The sequence below is a fragment of the Tamandua tetradactyla genome, chromosome 7 (genome assembly GCF_023851605.1).
Source record: "Tamandua tetradactyla isolate mTamTet1 chromosome 7, mTamTet1.pri, whole genome shotgun sequence".
Lineage (NCBI taxonomy): Eukaryota > Metazoa > Chordata > Mammalia > Pilosa > Myrmecophagidae > Tamandua > Tamandua tetradactyla.
The window spans coordinates 152,651,594-152,657,136 of NC_135333.1; the positions used below are offsets into that span (position 1 = coordinate 152,651,594).

Here is a 5,543-nt window from a genome sequence, read left to right on the forward strand (position 1 = left end):
TTGACCGGTTTCCCACACCATTCTATAGAAGAGCCCCGTGAGTCTCCTCTAACACACAGCACAAATTCTGGTACGTTGAATCCCTCGGGCCCCCACCAGATAGGCTGGGTCAGATATACATCTCCCCAGTATGTGCACGAGGGTAGCTCTGCTTCCCTTGGAACTGGAGCCAGGAATCCATATTTAGGAGCATGGGTGGCTCTGTGCTGAGCCAGAGAGGGGAGGGGGCTTGCTGGGGCTCCAGGATCTCCTGCTGCTTTTACGTGGCCTTTTTTTTCAGTTGGCACTTGCTCTGTTACCGCAATCCATAACTGTTTTATGGAGCTTTGAGAAAGATGTTTCTGCCAATTCTTTCTGGTTGTTCAAAGCTTCTATGGGGGACAGAGTCCTGAAGCAACTTACTCGCCATCTTGATCAGGGTAGGGTCTTCACCATACCATTTTAATTTCCATTATGGTAAAATAAAAAAAGCATCTAATTCCCAAAGTAAAGCTCTTGGAGGTCTTAAGTAATTTTTTAGGGCTCCTGAGATAAAAAAAAAGTCTTAGAATTGCTATTCTAGATCAAATGATCCGAGTTACAGAGTTGCCAGCTTTAGCCTAAGCTCTATCTGTTGCCGGGCTGACATATTTACAGGCGGGTATAAAACTGGCTTCTATTTACATAGGTATTCAGACACTTCTTTGGAAGAAAGTTATTATGAAAGAAGTGAAAATAAGTTAAAATAAGTTTGACTTTGTAATGCAATATCACGGTTGTTGGGGTGGAACAGTTCTCCATAGAGCGTTGTGTTTTTCATTTGGATTTCTCATGTTCAGCAGCCGATAGACTTCTATCTAGATTCAAGAGGTAAAGAAAGTTCTGTAAGTAAAAATGGAAAGAAACTTTCCCCAGAAATCTGTGAAATATTTAGAGGGATGGTTTAGAACTTGATCTTTGGAGTCATGTGTAGTTGTGAATATCAGTGCTGCTTCCACTGAGTATTCTTGAACAGCACACAAGGGGACAAGAGTATTTTTTCATAATGTGGTAGTGGACATAAATGAGATAATTAAGCCTAGTGTCTACCACGTTGTGAGTGCTAAATTAGCTAAGCATTGCATTGGAGCTTCTCTCATGTAGTGTAAGATAATGGATATTCTCCACTGCCTCTCTTTTTTTCTCCTAGTATCTGGAATAGGTAGTGCCTGATCGGGTCAATAGTTCCCCCTGGGCTGAGCAGCTGTGCCTAAGGGTAACTGGCACCCAATGGAGCTTGCTTTGATTGCCACTGGTCTTGAGGTCATACCAAAGAAATAATAGTGGTGCCCAGTGGCGGTGGCAGTGCACGGTGAAAACAGCACAATCTGAAGTATTTACAGTAATGAGAGAGGAAAGCTGGGTGTAGAAATTTCCTGGATCTGTTTGAGAGATCATATTAGCCACCTCTTGCAGTCTGCATTAATTTCACGTGGAAAGCATAGGCCTGAAGGAACTGAATGTCCTGGCTTTCCTATAGAAGAAGGCAGACAATGAACAGAGCTTATTATTGATAGCGAATCCCCATTCTGAACTTTGGGCTTGTATGTCTTGGGGCAAATGTTACTTAAGTCATTGATGCATCATTGGTCATTATGCACTTCCAAAAAAATTATCTTTCCAATTAAACTTCAAAAACAGTTATCCCAAAAGGGAAAGTTAGGTAAATTGAAGAAATTCAGTACTAAAGAGAGCAAGTCTGAAAATAGAGACTTAGTTTTATAAACATTGAAGCATTACAAGTTTGCACTCATATAATTACGATGCACAGAGACCTTCTATTCAGTAATATTGAACCATGAAAGGTTTTATTGACTTAAAGCCAAAGGTTCTTCACCTTTACTGAACTCAGCTAAAGCAGAAAAGCACTATATCGCTAGAGTTATTATTTCAAGTACAATTATTTCTCCTAGGTGACCGTCTCTGGGAGAGACATAACGAAAGTAAATTTATTCTAAAAGCACCCTTCCTAAATGTAAACCTTGGCAGAAGAAATACATATCAGTGGTAAAATGTAGCATGGTTTTCTGGTGATTTAATTGTTTTTTATTGTTGGGTTGTACACTTGGGTTATCTTTGTCATACATGTATTCATTTAAGTCTTTATATATTGGCATTCTACAGATACATTTATCAATATAATCTAGAATGACAAAATAATTAGGGGCATTATTATTAACAAAAATAAATTTAACCCAGAGAAATCATATATATTTTTTTTTTTTTTTTTTTTTTTTTTTTTTAAGGAAAGACAGAGAGAAGGAAGGAAGGATAGAAGGAAGGAAGGAAGGAAGAAAGGGAAACATTTTTAAACATTTTCTTGTTTTATTGTATTCTGTTTCTCCGTTTTTTGTTACATGGGCTGGGGCCGGGAATCGAACCGAGGTCCTCCGGCATAGCAGGCAAGCACTTTGCCCGCTGAGCCACCGCGGCCCGCCCAGAAATCATATATTTTTTTGAAACTAAGATTTTAGCAGAATACTTTTAAGGTGAATGCTGGTTATGAGCATTTAAATTTTGACCAGTAGTAATACATTACGTGTCATGATTATCACCTCCAGGCAAGGGCTTGCCACTTAAAAGGTATTTTTATTTTTAGCTTTTGGCAAAGATTTATTTTGTTTCTACTTCCAGTCTTTTAAGAGCACACAGAATTTCAGGTTAAATTCAGCACTCTACACTGATGAAGAGCAAAGCAGGAGCAGGTGCTTTCCACAGCAAAGGGATCGCCAGAGGTGACTTTACAGCTGGAGGCTGAAGTCCCTGCACTGCAGAAGCAAACGCTGCACTTTAACTGTATCACAGTTGGTGTTTGTGCCTCGGTTTTCTATTTCTTACTTAAAGAGCAATTACCACAGTGAAGTACAGCCCCGTTCATTTATATTGAGCTCGTAAGTGTTTTCTACAATAGTGTGAGAATATAAGGGCACAGAATTCATTTTGGAAAAGTCCCTTAATGTAATAACATCATTTTAATATTAGCATTAGTTCTTTTGAAATATAAAATGCCTAACTGAAGTAAGTTTACAGATGATTTTTTTGTATAATTGCTACATATATCATGACCCAAGTTATTTTATACGTAGATATTTGTCATTTCCAAAGAAAAGGGACTCTCCAATATCAGTCACATCAGTGTTAAAATTCTTTCTGATCTGCTTACTATCTGTCAATCTCAGAGGTATGCTCACAGGTTAGCATGGGTGTAGTGTCTATCCTTTCATTTCACTAAATTAGGTATACAACATTTACACAACAAGTAAACACCCGTCCTGCAGTCACCCAAGGGTTAAGACCTCTGTCCAGTTAGCTGGTTGCAAGCTCAGATATAAATCCCCACTGTGTGAACAAAGTCTTCATCAAAATGTGTCGGTGGAGATGGTCAGGCACCTTGTGATACAGATCCCAACCCAATGGCCAGCAGAGAGGGAAGGAAATCTTGAAGCATTTTGCTGAGAAAATGCCCCCTTTCTTTATCACACTTGTGTTTCTCTTATAGAGAATGGCTGCATGCCTTGGATGTTTAAAGAGGTAAATTTCTTGGGGGAAGGGGGGAATATTTTATGACTGACTAGACCAATCCCATATCCAAGCTGAAATTTTCTTCAAGATGCTTTGAACTTCTTTCCTTCTCTCAATATAAATCTTTCTCAGACTGAGAGCTGTTTTGTCTCCCAATGCAATGGGTGTCTGCTTCAGAAGCTCCATGAGCAACTTGGGGTATCTGTGGGTGAGGTGGGCTCACACACTGAGAGCTCTTGCAGCTGCTCTGGCCAGATCCTTGCTGGGCATCCAGAAGTATTATTTTTCTTGGCACCATTGTACGCACTAAGACTAGAACTCTGCCCCCGTTCCCATTGTTACCAAAGTGCAGCTCCATCCCCAAGCCCCGTAGGTTCTCCTCCTGCAGCCCAGGGTCCCCACTCTGCCACATGGCTCGGAAGGAGGCTGCGGCACTAGTGCCTCCCCTCCCAGAGCTGGGAGAGAGCTGGGAGGCAGGAGACAGCATGTCAGCCCAACCCTGCTGAACAAGTCACCAATTGTAGTAATTTTAATTTTAATCTCAAAATAATCTTTAAGAAAATTATGAATGCAATTTTACAGGTAAAAAACCTAGAGACTCAGAGAAATGAAATAACTTCCCTAATTTCACTTGGTACTAGAGCGAACATTTATATCTACGCCTACATTTTCATTTGTAAATATGTAATTTTACTTTTCATTATTTACAGTTAATGTAAATAAACCTGGTCTTTTCTATTGTAAATGCTTTATTTTTATTTTCAGCATATTTACTTTTTTTGGGCAAACTAACTTTAGCTTGTGGTCCAAATGGGAACTGACGTCTTCTCGGTGGCACTGCCTCCATGGCCCCAAGATTGGATTGAGAAGTGGCCATTGACCCAAGTGCAGCCAGCCATAGCCCTTCCCTAGGCGATTTCAAACTATTGGTGGAAAAACCGTGTCTTCAGCTCTGTCACCGATGTGTGAAGATAGATTTGAGAACAGGTGATGGCCAGGCCCCGACAGGCAAGATATTTCTTGTCAGTAAGAGAGAATTAAGCTAATATGCAAAAAAATGCCGAGATGAGAATGAAAGAGAAGCTCCTGACAGTTCCATTCCTGGTAGTCTACTCATTTGTTCTGGACCCTGCCTTTTCTACAACCCTATATTCTTGACATCACAACCAAATCATGATATACAGATATCATTTTACTTTGGCATATGGTACTATGAAAAAATTTAAAATATCTAATTGTTTCAAATTCTCCTCAATTTTTCCAGCATTGTTTAAGGAAGGCTGATCTTCATGAAAAATGATTTGTAGTATTCCCTTTGTCATCTGTTTAGTTTGTATATAAACTTAAGACTTAAGATTTAGGACATTTTTAAATCTAGTTTATGCCAAAAAAGGAAGATAAGTGATAAAGGGTCATCTCACAGCAAAGGATGAATCACATCATTCTCTTCCCCTGGAGAGTAATTATAATGGAAATAGCCTCTACACAAGGTGTATAGGGATGTTAAAATATTAAATCTGGAAGAAAATATCAGGATCAAGTATTAGATATTTAGAGAAGTTGATTCATGGAGATAAATACAAGCTTACGTACTATGTGTAGATCTCAGACTTTGAAAATTTGAGCAAAACATATCTTGTTTGCTGACCCTGGGTTTAACTGTATTTTTCAAAGACAGTCTGCTAACATTTTGTTTGATCTTCTTTGATAGAAGAAACTCTGATTGGCTTAATGTTGCCAGTAGATTTGCTTCTCTTTTGTATTTTTTCCAAATGGTTAAATCCAATTTTTTATAAAATATAAAATCAATATTTAAACATTACCATATAATCTGTCATTTCACAAGAGTATTGGTGCTTTTGAGCATAGATAAATTACTTGCATTGGACAGTATTCCTTTTTTTACATGGGCAGGCACTGGGAATTGAACCTGGGTCTCTGGGATGGCAGGTGAGAATTCTGCCACTGAGCCACTGTCACACCGCCCTGCACAGTATTTTTTT

The 5,543-nt window shown here is 39.0% G+C and overlaps 1 pseudogene; it reads right to left on the reverse strand.

Annotated features, from left to right (window-relative positions):
- Nucleotides 1-3,377: 3,377 nt before the first annotated feature.
- LOC143690710 (BCL2/adenovirus E1B 19 kDa protein-interacting protein 3 pseudogene) lies at nt 3,378-3,952 on the reverse strand (annotated as a pseudogene).
- Between the last annotated feature and the right edge of the window lie 1,591 nt (nt 3,953-5,543).